Here is an 18,321-nt window from a genome sequence, read left to right as displayed (position 1 = left end):
CCCCAAACAAATGCAGTGCAGAACAGATTACTTCTATGGTATTATTCTCCTCACCCCCACCCTGATGCAGTACACAGAGCTCATTCACTCTCTGAGTTTTTCCTTTTCAGTTCATCACCCCCTTGAATATTTCTCCAGGTCTTCCTGTTTGCCAGATTTCTGGAATCGGGTTTATAAAATATTCCCTCTCATCCGTTCCCTGTTAGATTAGCCCCAGTGGGTCAGTTTTTAAAATGTTCCTTTACCTTCCTGTCATGAGGTTGAACAAGTGATATTGTAGACAAGGAGTTTGATTCCCTTGGCTCAAACCACCAAACCATTTTGAGTAGAATCAAAACAAAGTATAAAACACTAGGAATAATATTTTCTTACTGCAGCAACATTTTCATAAGGCAACTAAAGCTTGTGTTGATCTCACACTGCTTTCTGTTTGTTGTTGTTGTTTGTGTGTATAATAAATTCATCAACATTACATCAATCAATATCAAGTTTGCCTGATCTGTGTTTCAGCTGAGTTCATAGAGTTTCCCATGGTACTGAACGGTGCCCCGTTATTTTCTGGTTATGAATAAGCCCAGCCTTTCCACACCTAGTGCTCTCCAGAAGCATTAGATTATATGCCCCATCATCCCCAGTGAGCACTGTCTGGTTGAGGATAATGAAAGTAGTAGTCCAACACATTGGAAGGTGCTGGGTGGTGGAATATTGAAAGGCAACCATTGTTAGTAGGCCCATAAATGAACATGGGCCTGTATTACTACCCTTTAATGAGGAGCTAAAGTAATTGTGATGTACACTTTTTCTGTTCTGTATGTGTAGGGCATATCTGAGAATTTGTGCAGCTGCTGAGCTAAAGCCATCCTGGATTGGAAAGGTCTGAAACCACCGCACTGTAAACTTTGGGTGAAACGAGATCTTGTGCCCATTTGGAGACCCAACCTTGGAGCTTTTCTTGAGGAAGAAACTGTCTGAAGTGTTTTCTTAGGCCCTTCTTGTCCATCCATTTGTTTCTGTATGGTGTTGAACGTGTGCCCAGCTCAGAGAGAGCTAGCAATGAGCTCAGCATCAAGATCAATCAGGCCGTGGGTTTAGCCACCTGATCCTGGGTACTCATGTATGATGCAGCAAAGAAAAGGAAGTGCATCGCCAAGAAAAGAAAGAAAAAGTACAAACAAAGCCGCCAGTTTGCATAAAGATGCACATTTGGAAATAATAATTTTGATCGGAATAGAAATGAAATATATCTCACCACAGTGTGGAAGCCAGTGGCCAAAAGTACCGTGTGCCTTGCTGAGTCTGTTGTTCAGATTGACAGACCATTTCAAACCTCCCTTCTTCTCCTTGACAGTTTTTTGTTCTTACATGGGAGTTTGATTGGAAAGCCCTTCAGACGGAGGAAAACTTCAAAATAGTGAAGAATTCTCCTGCAACCCTTCGAACAGAGAACTGCCCTATATAAAAGAGGTCACAGAGAGAAGCAGGAAGCACAGGGGGGCTGAAGCCTGAAGTACAGTGAACTCTGTTGATCAGGCAAGGTCAGACTGTTTGCATCTGAACCAGGCCTGGTCAATCTATTGATTACTTTGACTGGCAGAGGGTTACCACCAGCTGATGAACAGGACCAGTACTGTTTTGAGTTTGGAGGGGTATCTGCAGCTTGAGCACCCTTGGCACTAGGCAGCTTACCAAACCAGGTTGCTCAGCCTTGGATTCTACAGTTCCCAGTTCAGATCCTCAACACTCAAGGTCACCCTTTAAAGCTGAGGGAGGATTTGGACCAAGGACAAGCTGCTTTAACAGCCACCTGCTGACATCAGGTCGTTTTGGGGAGCACTTTAATTTGATGCTGAAAGCCATAGAGTTCTGCTGAACCTAAAGAAATAGGTTGATAACTTGTTTCCAGAACAAGATGCTCCAAATAGGAGAAGAGGAGGCCATGCCTTTAGAAGAAGAAGAACACAGTGGTGGAGCACCTGCTTTGCATCCAGTATGTCCAGGTGGAAGGATTAGATAGTAGAGAGGGCAATGTCCCTTGCCTGACAATCTGATGAGCTTTCTGCAAGATAAACCAATGGTCTGATTCGGAATAAGATAGTTTCATGCCTTCAGGCACAGAAGATGGACTCTTCCTATCAGTAAAAAGGCTTTTTAGAAAGCTGGGAAAGTAAGGATGTTGCAACATGGTTTTCAAGACAGAAAGAGTAGGGAGATAGACTATACCAGCCCCCTCCAAATCCAGGACAAAAATGTAAAAGAACTTCCAGCACTTCAAAAGAAAACCAGCTACATGGGACTAATACTCAGTTTTATTAGAATAAGCAAAATTGCACAAGCCTCAGTGTTCATCAACCAGATGTACATTTCTGGCCAACAATAAGAAAGCCTCCCTAATGGACCTGAAAGGTAACACTGCATATGTAATGAAAAGGATCCCACAAAACTTCTCCATCAATCTGGGCAATAATAAACTTACTATCCCCTAAGTGAGTGTGAAAAGGCAGTGTGAAAGTGGCTGGGGAACTGATTAATTTGTTAACTATTTAAAAGGGGATGGGGAAGTGTTTTCATAATCTCAAGCAAGGGATGCAAATCTTAACTAGAAAAGAAAATTTATGCCCATGCATGCAGGCATAGATTTATATTTCTTGGAAAATTTTTACATAGTGTTCCCAGCAACTGCTCTGAGTCTGTAGGCAGCATGGCCAAGAGATGAGTATTATATAACATGTTCTGGAGAAATTTCATTGCATGATCTTATATTCAGTTCGGACCGACCTCTGTTGACTCTACATTGCTCTAAAAGCAACCAGGGGCCATCTTCTCTGCAAGCCAGTCACCCTTCTTGTGGTTTCTGGAGAGTGTGTCTGTTTCTTACTTTCTGCAGCCAACTAAGCCACTGAGAAACAGTCTGAGGAATTATGGGCCGGAACAGAATTTATCTATTTCTTTTTTACAGTTGCATCTTACCTTACTCCCATGATGGAATGCCAGACAGCATATGTTGGGTTCCCAAGAAAACTCCCACCTGGACAGTGACCAGATCAACTCTTTGTAGCCCCAACAGGGTTCTGCACCATATACCTTCAGGCTATGCCATGGGAGAACATGGGAGCATGGCATATAGGCTGTTCTAACACATGATTGCTTGGTCCCACCAGCAAGGCTGTTGTCATGGACCCCAATGCCATGCTGTATACTGCGGTGAGCAGTTCCTCACCATGCTGTCACCTCTGAAATATCTGACTGAGCTTCCTGCAGCAGCTGCCACTACTGCAGGATGATCTTGGTTGCCACCAGAGCTATGACCATAAGGGGCATGAGAAGATGGAACACATGTGCTGTGATGTATCACCATTCTTTCTGTGATGTCATAATCCATGCTCGCCTCTGCCTTCTGGTAGCCCTCTTCCCCCACATGCAGCTGGGGGCACATTCTATGACCGCTTAAGGGCAACCCTGCACTACATATTCACATGGCTTCCCTCTAGGAGCCCTCAGAACTATGATATTGTGGAAATGCACAGAATCCTTAGCTAGCCACCCGCAGCATTCTTTGAAATTCCTATTTCCCAGAGCTCTGCTTCAAACACTAACAGTTGCCAACAGGTGGAGGTCTTGCATTCATCCTGCTTGAGCAATCATTCTGTGGGCAGCTGGTTTGCCACTGTGTGTGCTGGACTAGATGGACCATTGACCTGATCCAGCATGGCCCTTCTTGTGTTCTTGTGTACTCTTAGGATGTGTTAGTAAGAACTTCTCATGGTGCGTAAAAATGGCTTTTGGGGTGGCCAGTGGTGTAATGCCATATTTGGAAGAGCAGGTGCTCATCATGGTAGTCTCCCCATCATGCCTCCAGGGAGTGTTGAAAAAAGTAGACGCAGCCTGCATTGATCCACATCAGTACATGAGTACAGGCAGTTTTACCTTCACCAGAAGCAGGTCTTTTGTAAAGCTAATGGGTCTTAACTTCCCATTCAAATTCAAGAGGGTACAATAGCTTGAAACACAACAGAAGCAATATATAATTATATTGGCACCTAAGCTCAGAGGAAACAAGGGATTCTGATCACTGGCAGATGACACCGGCATCCACCTGATTCAAAAAGTGCCGGCACGGCACGGTGTCACTGGGGACCCTAGTTCTCCTATACCACCAAGGATGGTCCGCACTGGCAACCTTAAGGACGGAGACCTCATCTGTTCTAGGGCAACCATATTGCCATACAGCTTTGCAGCTTGGAGACATGAATAACTAAAAGCCCAGGTGGGGCTAGCCTACCACCAGGGTCCTCTGGAATCTAGCATAAAGAGACCTCTAAAAATGATGCTATGGTTTGAGTGAGTGGACTGAGGTTACCCAGCAGGTTAGAACCTCATTCTATATAACTGCACAGACAGCACTGTCCTCCTGTAAAATCACTGGGCCATGCTGACTTGCTGCTCGATGAAAACAACAATCAAATCATAGGGCAGCCATCTGCATCCAAGTGCCCCAAAATATCATTAATAAAACTAGCATCTCTCTCTTCAGATTTCTTCATAAAACTTCCATCCCTTTCCTGCCTTCTGCCTTTTTATTTGTCTTATGAACTTGTCCAACACACGATGATTTACTTTGGGATGTGCCATGCCAGAAAGGGAAAGGACAGATCTAAATTTACTCCCTGTTCTGATTTCCAAACAGACTCATTTCCTGCTGTTCCTTTTGTTTTTGATTTCCTTCATTGTACTCACATTCTGACTCAGAAGAACATGTTTCCATGTGCTCTTGCACTGGGGGAAATATTCTTCTTTGCTAATAAGGCCTCCTCAAACCCCATTTTAGGCAAAAGAAAGCAAGAAAAGAAGTGCTATTTCCTCCATTTCACACCCAAGTTCTGTCCCAAGAGATCAACTGTCCAAAACTATGCCTTGGAATGGAAGGGAGATATACCACACACATGCCACTCAGAAGTCTGTGGATCAGAGACTGGAAATAGCAAGAGAATTGCTCTCCCTGCCTGCTCCCAAAGACTGTAGCAGCCTCCATCAGGGCTGGAGCTTGGAGAGGGCATGGGCAGGCCCACAGAGAGAACCCAAGCTTCTGTCAGTCTGGTTGGGAATGTCCATGGGCTAGATTAGGTTTATGGGGTGGAGACTGCCCACTCTAAGCTCAGAAGAACACACACTAAATTGAAAGTGTTTAAATCCAACAATGCATCCTTTCTGTACTAGTTGAGTTTTGGCAGAATATTTTGGCAAGGAATCAAGTTTATAAAGCACAGAGTAGTTGGTAGGTGGACCAATGCAAAGAAGTGATGGCACAAGACGGAGTTATAAGAGATGAATAAAGAAAACACTTTGGACCCTCAAATAGCAGGAGATCTGCTCATCCACTGGCTGCCTGAACATTTTGACATTTTTCTTCACAACCATAAGGGCTAGAAACTTGGTAACTACAGTGTTTACCCTTCCATTTCCACTGAGGTTATAGTGTTGTCATTGGACAACATCAGAGAAATTTTACAGCAACAAAGGTGCCAGTGATATGAACTTGAAGCAATCTGTCTGAGTGGAGAAGACAATCAGATTATGCTACTAATAATGAGGAATGATAATACAGTAGATTTGCTGAGTTCCTGTAGAACCAAAACCACCAGGAGAATTCCTTATGATACCATCCATAAAGAGCTTCATGTTTCCACTGTCAAGAATTTTCCTAAAGTGTGTATGTGGCAGACAAGGGCTAAATTGGCACATACTTTCTACTTTCTACTGTCCCCTACAGCCAAAACAAAATACTTTTTAGGGAAAGGGTTATAATTTAGTAGCACAGGATCTGCTGGACAGTCAGAAAGTCCCATGTTCAACCATTGGCATCTTCAGCAAAGACTGGGAAAGACACCTTTCTGAAGTCCTGGAGATTTGCTTCCCAATGGATCCGAAAGTTGTATCCCCATATATTCTTGACCTATGCTTCCATCTTCCTTGACCATTAGCCAAACTGTGTCACGATGATGGGAGTCGTAGCCTAACAACATTTGGGGCCTGAGGTTGGTTTGTGTTAGATGGTCCCAAGTTCAGATTCAGAATGAGGCAGTTGGCTATATTCCATTATTATATTCCACGAAAGGCAGCAGGGAGTGAACACCATGATGCAAAAGATACATTGGTAATTACCCTCAACCATTCTTTCATGTAGGTGCCAATGATGTGAACTTGCGATAGGTCTTGTAGATTGCCTAGGGCTGCTTAAGGAATTCAGTCTGTGCAAATTCCATTGCAAAGTGACCTAATCAGTACCTTCTGGACTCACATGCAGAGTGGAACTACTTCATACTTAAACCGGAAAAAGTCATAGAACAACCAGCATTTTCCAGTCAGTTGTGCTGGCTGGGGAATGCTGGAAGTTTTAGGAGTAGTTTTTGTCTAAACACCCTTGAAGATTCCCCAGTGTTGACACATCCCAAATGTTCCATTAGACATTGTTTACTCGGACTTCCAAAAGGCTTTTGACAAAGTTCCTCACCAAAGGCTCCTGAGCAAACTTAGCAGTCATAGAATAAAAGTGACCAAGTATGGATCACTAACTGGCTAAAAAGCAGACAACAGAAGGTGGGAATAAATGGCAACTTCTCCCAATGAAAAGATGTAGCCAGTAGAGTCTCACAGAGTTCTTTATTAGGACCAGAGCTGTTCTACCTATTCGTAAATTATCTGGGATTAGGCGTAGGTAGTGAAGTGGCCAAGTTTGCTGATGACACCAAGCTATTTAGGATGGTTAAAACCAAAAGGGATTGAGAGGCGCTCCAAAGGGATCTCTCCAAGCTGGCAAAATGGCAAATGCAGTTCAGTATAAGCAGGTGCGGTGTAGTGCACGTTGGAGCAACTTCAAGTATACACTGATGGGATCTGAGCTAGCAGTGACCGAGCAAGAAAGGGGCCTTGGGTAGTGGTGGGAAGCTCAATCAAAGTGTCAGCCCAGTCCTTCACTGCTGTGAAGAAGGCAATCCCATGCTTGGTATAATTAGGAATGGAATAGAAAATGGAACTACCAAAATCTCACTTCCCCGATACAAACCTTTGGCGCAACCGTACTTGTAATATTGCTTTCAGTTCTGGTCACCTTACCTGAAAAACAACATTACTGAGTTGGAAAAAGTGCAGAAAAATTCAATAGTAATGATCAAGAGGCTGGAGCAGCTCTCCTGTGAGGAGCAGCTACAACAACTGGGACTGTTTAGCTTAGAAAAAGGGTGAGTAAGGGGAGACATGATAGAGGTATTTAAAATTATGCACAGTGCAGAGAAAGCAGAGGAGACATTTTTCCATAACACTCAAATCCGGGGTCATCCCCTTGGTGGGAGGTTTAGGACAGATAAAAGGAAGTACCTCTTCACACAACATATAGTTTAACTATAGTTAAACTATGGCATTTGATACCATGGAAAGAGCTGATGGCTGCCAATCTGGTGGCTTTAGAAAGGGACTGGACAGATTCACGAGGCTATCAGTGGCTATTTGCCTTGCTGGCTATGTGCTTTCTCCTTCACCAGAGACGGCATGCCTACATGAACCAGGTACTGAGGAGCTTGGGCAGGAGGAGGTCTTGCATCCATCCTGCTTGGTGGATCATATGGGCAGCTGATTTGCCACTGTCTGATCCAGCACGACTTTGGTTATTTTCTTATGTTCTGATACAGTTCTTGGTTCAAAAGCTTATCAGAATATGTTTTAGAATGTGCCTTTGGAAGAAAAAAAAAATGGCTATGTGCATTTTTACGCAGGTTTTTTTAAACAGAACTGCAGATTAATGCTGAAATCAGACATAAAGGTGAACAGATGTCTAAAGAACATGCATTGGAAACAGACTGATCCACCCATTTTTCCCTATTGATCCCAGCTAAATCTGCCCATGGGCGTATGCATTTGTACACACCAGCTGAAGGCATTCATGACCCAGAGATAGGTGATGCTGTATCCTTCATAGCCTCAAACTCCTGCAAGACCCATTAGCTTGCTACCCACCGCTTTTTTGGAAGGGAACCCAGTTCATCCACCTTATAACTACAAATGTGGAGAACAGGAAAGCAGTGGAAGTGCATTGCTATGATTTGTGAAATCCAATAGGCAGGAAGGCACAGTTTTCACATTGGACTTGCTGGAAAGAATCTGGAAAGAATCATGGGGGTGGGGGGGCTTGTCTATTATCAAAACCATCTATTTTGTCATCTGTTTGCTAACTTTTTCCAGTCAACACCAGGATGCCACTGGAGTAGTTGGGGTTGGACAAACATTGTCCAGTTCTGGCATCGTTTTTCAGCTTTACTGCTGTGGGACTATGAGGGATTATAAACATGCTGAGTCTTCCCCTGTGTGCTGTGACCCTCTTAGCAATGACAATAAATCATTGCCTTTGACTTTTAAGGAATTTCTTCCCTGCATATACCGTATGGTGGAAAGACAGAAAATACTGAGGGAATTAAGCAAAGCTTATTTAGGAAAAGCTCCAATATTTCAGTCCTGATTAATCAATTTTCCTCTTTATCATAGCATGCATACCTGCCCTGGCCTTTTTCTATCATCTGTTCCTACATCAATTTATCTAGGACTCTTTGGAATTATGTGTAAAAATCCTTCCATTTTTTCCCATAAAATAGACATTCTGTGATTGATAGCTATTCTCTACTTTTTACAAAATAGGAATATGTGTATATTTAAAGATACAGCAATGGGTTGGATCCAAATTTAGTCATAGTTAGAATAGACCAGGGATATGCAAATAAATAAATGTGAGTTTCCTGAAATCCTCTAAATTCCATGTTTACATTTGTTCTAAGTCTAGTCCATATTAGATTGGGAGCTTTGTTTACTTGTTGCACAAAATGTTCAGTACTAGTTCAGTACTTATTAAAATGTATGCATTCTTCTCCCATTTATTAAAACCTATTTCTGCACATTTTGTATGCATCTTTCATGCACATTTTACAAATATATGCATGCTGTCAAATGCATTTGTTTGGGTCTATGAATCACATTGCAACTTGAAAATGAAGTTGTCAACAGTAGATTGTATTCAGGTCTGCATGTGGTCTGGGAGGTGCGAACTGGGTAAATCCTGATCAGAAATGAACTGAGACAAATTTTCATGCAGTCTCACAGTAGACCTATCAATATAATGGGGTTTAAGTTAATCAGGATTAATTTTAATCTCATTTATTTTAATGGACTGGATCCAAGATATGCCTTCCTAGAAAGGCTCTGCTAATGGAAAGTACTTTTGACCAAATTCTAGGAATCCTTTCTCGATCCCTCAACAGTTCACCCCATTCAATATGGTGTAACAGTTCCATGGGGGCTAGAGAAACTGCAGCAGGGAGGATGTCCATCTCCACCCATCTAGTTGTATGTAGCAAGATCTGAAGAAATTGTAGTTTATTAAATCCATGTCAAAAATGAACCGAACCAAAATTCTCACCCATCTGCAATACTACCAAAGTTATGTTCTAAGTTGTGCTATGCAAGGATAAGCACACTGCTTCCAAGAAATATGGATTAGTTTGTTGAGATCTTATTTTTTATTTATTTATTAAAACATTTCTATGCCGCCCCATTCGCCGAAGCCTCTTCTTAGCGTCTTTCAAGATTCCTCAGATGTTGTTGCCTGAGGATTCATTTGTCTCTTGAATTCACTTTGCGTTCATCACTGAACACAACTTGAGGGACAAGGTACATTTTTAAAAATTATTTCTGGGAGTTTACAAAGTATAAGAATCCTGATCTCCATGGAAGAGATACTTCAGTTCACTGAATACACGTATTGATTAACATTAAAAGTCACTGCAAAGGGAAATTTGGGAATTACCATCACTATGGCAGTTATATAGATTATTGGATAAACATTCCTTCCAATTTCAGCAATACTGAAAGTAGCAATACTTCCTACTGTTATTCTTTGCCAGTGCATCCCAGGGGGCTTCTGGAAAACTTTCCTTCGAGCTTTATAGTTCTGTGGGTGACCAGGGACCACAGAGCCAACAACACGCAGGAAGCCAGTCTTATCATAGCAGAAGCAACCTGCAGGAGGCAAGACCTCACCAAACTACCTAATAAATATAAACACACAGCACTAACTCAGGATTTCTAGCTTTGTAAGTGTGGTTTAGCAAACAGGAGACATTTGAACAGCTGCTGGTTGGGGCCCACCCTGAGTTGCTAAACACAGGGGTGAGGGGACGAAAGAATCTTTTGGGCAGCAAGATCATTGGGCACTGAAAAGATATCTTAGGGGTGCTAACTTGCAGTACAATAAATATAGAAAGCTCTTGTTACTATGTATGGAACCATTCCAAAGACAACATAGAGACTTAGGAAGACCTAATAGCAAATATTACAGCTAAGCTATCATGGTGTCCACATTATGGGTACAGAGGCTGTGATGGTTCAAAAGATGGATGTAAAGCAAATAGAAATTAATAATAAAGATATGAGAAAGTGTTCCATAATGACACAACCAAAAGAAATCCCAAATTGTAGTTGCTTAGACTATTATGTACAGCCCCACAAAAACCTAGGTGCCAGGAAGCCTGCCATTCAGCAGCTGGGTTGATGGAGCCTGACAACCGTCAGCATCAGGGGTTCCGAAGAAGGGAGAAAATGTGTTTCTTCTGCCCTCAGGCTTGGTTGTTCCTTATTCCCTTTGTCCCTTTGCCAGCTCAGGTCCTCTCCACCATGCCACCAGAAGAAGGAAGGCCCTGACTACTTCTGCCTCCAGTGGACAGGAGTGGAGGTGGTAAGAGGTCAGAAGAGAATTAATAATTGAGAACAGGAGCCACCTCTCATTGGTATGTTCAGGCCTTCATCTCCCCATGCAGTTTGGGGCCTAGAAAAATCCTGCTCACTCCTAAATGCTTTCAGAGAGGCTGCAAGCAACATTACACAGGGTGTGCAACATTATGTTCATACAGCAAGAGTTTCCCTTCCTTACCCCCACAGGGCCCAGCAGCTTCCCATATGCTCTGCAGGGGTGTCCACCAACTCTCTGAAGTGGGTTTGTGAGCATGTTGATATTTCCACTGGCAGAAGAACACTGTTGGATATATATAAATCAATAGATTTTAAAAATGCATGCTTGGATATGGAAGATACAAGAGAGTGGACTCATTTATAAAAAATATGAGAAAACTAGGTCCCTTCCTTGGACATCCATTGAACAACTGAAAATTAATCTTACTTTTGCCATATTCACTTCAAATGGATGTCCAAGTCCCTTTCTATACCCAGTAAAATTATTCAGTGTTGAAGTGGCCTAGAAAGCAAGACCCACCCACCTGCACCCTTTTGATGACAGATCAGGCCCTCTCTTCTACCCCTTTGACACCACCTCATGGGGAGAGGGTGTAGAAGTCTGCCTGGTTTGTGCTGGGAAGAGGACCCTTTTCCAGAAGGCCTTCTGCTCTCCAGAGTGTGAATTGGGCATCCTGGCAGCTGAGCTTCATGACACCTCTAGGGATCTGGGCCGCTAAGCACCTTCCTCTGCTTAGTGGCCCAGGGACCATACCAGAGCACATTGCTGGGATGGAGAGGTCAGAATCCAACCAAGGAGTTGTAGTCATAAACACTGTAGCTGAAGGATGAGGCAGGTATGGCACCAAATATACTTGAGAAGGACGGGTAGCTCCATCCCACAGTGAAGAATTTTGGGGGCCATCTTGCCAGTGTTGAGGGGAGCACCATTGTCCAGGTGACTGTGCCATTGCTGGTGGTGCTAAGTCTGGACCTGGTACTGTCATCCATGAAGCAATACATTTGGAATGAATGCACATTTTACAGAATGGGGTATTAAAAGAAATGGGATATAGGATGAATGCAGAAAACAAAATGATGGAATTGGGGTTGTTTGAACTGCTGGGAACCACCCAGGGAGTTTTGGCTATCAGGTAGTATAGAAATAATACTTGGTAGGAAGGAAATTAAATTTAGAAGAGGTACGGTATTTGGGAGGGAGTGAGAAACTGTGGGACAATTGGGAGTGGTAGGTAAAAAATAGCATCAGGAAATTTTGGACCATCGTTTGCAACTTTAGAAGGTAAATTTGGAAGGGCACACCCATGTAAAGGGAGCCCATGTTGTCGGTTCTGAACCATTGACTTCGGCCCCATCAAAGGCTTAATATGGAATTTGAGAGAATGCCTGCTGGCCAGGCCAAAGGAAATAAAGAGGATGGGCATGAATGACATCATCAGAAGCAACAGAACATTTGCAGACAAGAAGGCATGTGGGGGAGCTCAATGACTGAAAAGAGGATTCAGAAGAGAGGTGTGGTTGGTACAAATGGCACCCTAACTGCTGAATGGGAGGTTCCTGGTTATGGAGGGGGCAGGTGTAAAGCAGAGCCTCAGCACACCTAGCCAGGGAAGAGTGTGGTTGGGATTCTGTCAAATGGGACTGGACCTCAGTCCTAGAGAAGCAGACTGAACTGTGAGCTGGGCCAGCAATTACATTTCGAGAGGGCTGAAGTGGCGCAATTGCAATAGTGTTGGGGGTCAAGAGATGCTTCCTCCACCCCATGTTGGCTTCTTTGGAAGAGAAGTGCTGGTCTTCAAAGCTCAGATCTATTCTACTGTTCAGCCAACACCTGAATGGCTGAGACTGGAAACTTGCCTTTGACAATGGCTTTGCTTATTTCCAAAGTTATGGAAGGAGCAGCCTGTTTACTGGAACTGATCTGGTTTTGGCTCCTGCCTCCATCCCTTGGCTCATTTAGGGAAGCAGACAGGAGAATTTGGGAAGGGGGGAGCTGGCACTTTCTCATCTTTCCAAGAGCCCTATTTGTTGTGGGTGTCACGCTTCGTGCCAAATACTAGAAACTAACATCTTTTCCCACTCCCACCCCCAGTTCATGCCTGTTGTCCGGTTATTGGGGATGGAAGGGCGGGGTGTTTTCTTTCCCAGAAGCATTGCCAAGATGATTCCAGGAAGCTGCTGGTGCAACTTTGTAACCGAATCCCCTGGGAATGGTTCCCATTAGATATTATGCTCTCCCCTGTCCTTGACCTATGCAGAAGGCACTCTATTAGCATGATCAAACCTTGTTGATGTTTTTTCCCCATTTAGCAATGTGGTTGGGAGGACAGTTCAAATGTTTGCCTATTATTTTATCGGTGTGAACTTTCTCTTCCACATTCCCATGCTTTGAAGTGCCATTGTGTTTAAAACAAAGTTTTGCCATCTTCTTAGAAAGATGTTGAACCAGGACACAGGCACGAATGGTATTCTAGGCTCAAAACCAGCTTGGCACTGTTCAGTACTGGCTTTCTTTCCTCTGTATGCTCACCAGGGACTCATTTATATGAGCTGCATGCTCTTTGCTTTGTATTCTTTTCAGCCCAAAGACTCCTGATCTCTTCTCCAATTGCTTTCATTTCAGTAAATCTTAACAAAGACAACATATCTTTGACTGACTCCACCTTAGCCACCTCAGTCCTTTTATTTAAACCATGTTGGCATTCTTGGAAATTTGAACTGGCTATATTTGTACCTTTCTAGAGGACCATTCGTGTGACTATTCATACTGAATGGTGAAGAAATGTGTTAGGTTCACAGTCTGATCTAATTTGCACTTTCTGAATTAATACACAAAGCAGAAAATATTTATCTTTCAGCTTCCTCACTTCTTCAAATATCATGATGTATTTTTCTGCCTTTAGGAATGCATATAGTGAAATTTTATATAAAATACATAATTTGGAAAAATAGTATACAAAAACATATATTAGGTGAAAATGCTTGCAAAAATATCTGGGAAAGTTGTGTACAAAAAGGCAGGAATTTGCACGTGGATTTAAAAAAACACACACGTGCAAGCTGATGTGGAAATAGAATGGAATGAGCCTGTGCTTGATAAAATGTGAATGTTACAAGGGGTGAAGCCCCTGCACCTGTCCATTCCATACTGCTCCCAGTGATCCTTGGTTTCAACCATCCTTAAGGGCTCAAGTAGAATAAGGGTCATTTTTGATGTTACAAGCGACCACTTCTGATGATGCAGTGAAGAGACAACTTGTACATATCCAGGGTTGCCATCTCATCAGCACCTTGGACTCATCGTAATCTTAGACTCAAGGCCTGAGACTCACAGGCAGAGCTTGGTGATGTCACAAGCCTGCCAACGCTTGTAATACAATTCTATCCTGGGACAGAAATGTGAAGATCCAGAAAAGTTGAGTTAGCAGCAGTCCAAAAGCGAAAAAAAAAAAAAGATTGTAGAGTGATGGGAAAAAAATTCTCCTCTCCTCTCCTCTCCTCTCCTCTCCTCTCCTCTCCTCTCTTCATTTTACAGCCAATTGCGTTACAGCAAATGTCCTAGATGCGCAATTCAATGCTAGTTGTGTTGGTTAGAGTGGCAAGGCTATGACATTCATCTGGATTCTTGAAAGAGGTCTTACATTTCGCAGGACAAAGATGCGCACGTCTGCAAACACACCCCAGTTCCAATACTAAGGATGGCTGCTTTTGCCCTCCCTGCCCTTCCAAACAGAGTGCTTCCAGAGGGAGGGCTCTTCCAGTAAACCAGCAAAAAGTGTTGCAGGGGCAACCACCAGATGGCTGCTGTGGGCGTGTGGCCCATGGTGAGTAGGACTGGGACAAAATGCAGTTGAATCTGTCCCTCTTCCATTGGCTCACTTTGTCTCATGCTCGGACTGGTCTTCGAAAGGGAGCCAAGCCCAGAGCAAATCCACAAATCCTCGCAGAATGATGACTGTGCCACTGGAAAACCCTTCGTGCGTCAGACGCAGCTGCGCACCTCTGAGTCTGGATGCTGCCTGCGGGTCCCATCCCTGGCAAGCACCACAGGAACCCTGGGGGCTCAGAACCCAGGAACTCAGACTCAGGGCTGCGGCTGGGTGGACCTGAGTCTGGGTGGACCTGAGCCAGGGAGTCCGATGGCTTGCCACCCCCGCATCCCTAGCTGAGAGCACTCCCTCGCCCCGAACACAACACGTGCTTCCACATGGGTGTGCTCCCCATCCTAAGACATTGTGCATCTATTCCATCATTTCCTCTGTAACAGATAGTTCTAGAAAATATTTTCAACAGCTTAAAAGGAGCCTTGTCAATATACAGACTAGGAGGCTGTACATTCTATGGTGTCTTATTGTTAGGGATAGGCTCAAAATCCCACTTATTTAATTCCCTGTGTGAAAATGGGTAGGGGGGCGGCAGCTGGCTTTTTGTGGGCTGGGCTGGGGGGCAATGCTTATCTTAGCCAACTTTTCAAGGAGACAGAGGAGGGTTTTTGTTTTGCTTCCCATTACTTCAGTTTTTTGAAAAGGCCACAGAGGCAGCCATAAAAGCTGTATTGCCTGCAGGAGTCTTTCCAGCCCTTCTGTGTTTTCTGGAATGCCCTTCCTGAAATGGTGTTACATCATGATTTGCCAGCATTCACATGTACATTCCAGGAAATGTAAACAAGGCTGGGCCTAAACTTTGGAGGTATGTTCTTACCTCCCTGAATTTCCCCCAGCCCCATAGTATGCAAAGATGTTTACAAGAACAGTAAGCAGCACTGAGCCACAACTCTCAGGTACACGTATTTATGTACACAGCTATTTATATGCATGTGAATTTGAGAGATTTGGGCCACCGGTCCACTCAGGGATTGAATTGTAGAAGCTAAATCCTGAAGACTCACAATAGCTCATTCTAACACTAAAGTGCACAAACACACACACACCACCCTCTTAACCAAAGGTATTGACCTCAAGACTAGGGCTAACTCCAGCCTGCCTTGGCATCCCAATCTTGCCCCATGGATTTCTCCACATGTCTCCACTTTCTTTTTGTGCCTGGGTCCCATTTCTCATGCTATGCATCCTTTGGTTGTTTCCTGTCTTTTGCACTCCCTGAAATTCTAAAATTTGAAATTATTCTCTTAAGGACTGGCTACTTGCAGCAAGAGCCTTAAAATATGCTGGAACTTTTGGGATGGTGGCCTTACTGCTTTTTGTCTGCGGACTTTCCTTGTTTTGTGTTCAGCCTCACCCAACACTGGAATGCAGCCCCCTAGAGCTTCTCTGAAATTGGATCCAGCCCTCCGGTTGGAAGAGGTTCATCTCTGTCTTTAAGGCTAACATTGGCAATGGTGGCTTACCGGGAAATTACTATCAGAGAAGAGGGACCACTGGTGGAAGTACTTCACAAGCAACACAACAAAGGTTGCAAACACGTGGTCCAAACATGGCTGGATCTACACCTAGCCTCATTTTATTAAAATTTCACCAGGGTGCAGCTACATCCGCATCCTGCATTCCTTACTCCCGGCACACACAGCAAGACTTCCTGTTGGACTTCCTCTGCTTTCATGCTGTTTTTCTACATCACATATATACTCCCGAGCATTATTAGCGGGTGTTGCTAACTCAATGACACTCGCCATTATTTGAGAATGTGTCAGAGGAGTTGGAAAGAAGATGTGTGTGGAGAAAGGGCCCTTGAAGTTTCCCTTCAAATTGTGTTTGTGTGTTTTTAGCTCAGTTCGCCCTGCGCAGGTGTGGAGGAGCAAAGGGGCAAAAAAACAAAAAATATGGAAAGGCAAGGCGAGGCGAAGCGAGGCAAGGCAGCTTCTCCTGCACCCTGCAAAAAGTGATGGAGTGGGAGAAAGTCTGTTCCTCTTGCTCCTGCCCTCATAACCTCAAGAGGAGGAAGCCAGTGAGAGCAGCAGCACCCCTGTCCTTCCATTCAGAAGCAAACAAGAGCAGCCCCCTCCCATGCAGACCTCCCTTATTCCCCCTAGTTAGGTACAGGCAAGTGCAAAGGGATAATTATTTGCAGTAACTCCTGGTCCCCTCACAAAAAGTATGGAGAAGGAGAAAGGGAGCGGCTGCTTTTCGCTGCCCTCCCTGTGCTGCATGGCAAATGTCTTTGTGCAGCACAGCAGCCGATTCCTCCTTCCTCTCCCTTACCTCTCATTCCTCTGCCTTCTGCATCAAGTTAAGTGAATAGATGAACATATGAAACACACACACACACACACACACACACACACACACACACACACAGAGAGAGAGTGTGCAAGTGCTAACTTGAGGAAGACTGGAGAGGCTCTTGACAGCATTTGACATTCTTCCATGTTCTTAAGTGTGGTGCGCTGAACGTACTTGGAGATGTTGCATACTTTTGTCTATTCTACATGTTAATTTAAAAAACTTGACAAAAAGCGTAGCGTATTAGACACTGACTAAGCTATATGTCAAAGGTAATGGTTAGTGTTACTGCAACAGCCTTCACTTACTGGGGTTATGCTTCCAAGAGTTAAAATTAACAAAAAACAAAACAAAACAAAACAAAACAAAACAAAACCACATTGCATGAATATTTAATCTAAAAAATGGCAAGATTTTCTTCTTTTCCTCCTCCCAGTATGGGACAAGGCACGTATGACAGAATAAATCTCTCATGCTGAGGAAGTGGTTCCTCGAGCAAATGCTATGTGAAGAAGAGATGAGTTTCCTTCCTCAGAGATGCTTCCATGCCTCACTCTTATTTAATCCCCTGTGCCAAATCTGAGCTGGAAACTTTCGGAACGAGGGGGTGGAAGTGTATCACTGTGCAGGTTGGGTTTCACACTGTGTGTGTGTTTATGTATGTATTGAGGGAGATGCTAAATGGGTAGGTACTTGACAGACAATATGGTGCTTTAAGGTACTTTGCATTCTAAAAGAGAACAGATTGCATCAAGGGTGCTGAGGGAGCACGCTTTGTTTGGAGGAGGTTTCTGTCAGTGAACTGGGCCAGGAGAGGACTTTTGAGGAGTTCCCCTTTACCCTTGCGCAGCTTCCCTTGCGGTTCCAAAGGGTCTTCTCGCCCTCTGGAGCAGATGGGTGTGTGAGCAGGGATGTGCAGGAGGCAAGAGGAATTGACAGAAATTGCTTCCCTCCCCTTTCTACTGACAGACAGAAGCCTACACTGAATTAAAATGTTTTCCTCAGTGGAGAGGCACCTTTGGATGCAGTGCCTTGACCAGCATTACATGAGCTGGTGCCCTGCGGGCATTTTCAACAGGCTTTCGAGAGCTGTCCCAGCTGATTGGATGTTTCAGACCTGGCAATAAGCAAGCAGGTCTCATAAGCCCACAGGCACGTTTAGCAGCAGGGCTAGGAGGCCAAGGCAGAAAATAATGTGGCTTTCCAGGTAAACAAATGCAACAAAAAGAAAACAGTTATGAAGGTAAAAAGCCAGCAAGAGTTTAATCCACTGAGTATCCCAAATATGCTATCTGTGTACTGGGCAAAAACTGGTACATGTGAAGGATGCATAAGAATTTTGATTTTGCTCATCAAC

This window comes from Varanus komodoensis, unplaced genomic scaffold (assembly GCF_004798865.1).
Source record: "Varanus komodoensis strain SLA01 unplaced genomic scaffold, ASM479886v1 scaffold32, whole genome shotgun sequence".
NCBI lineage: Eukaryota > Metazoa > Chordata > Lepidosauria > Squamata > Varanidae > Varanus > Varanus komodoensis.
Note: the sequence above shows the minus strand (reverse complement) of the source record.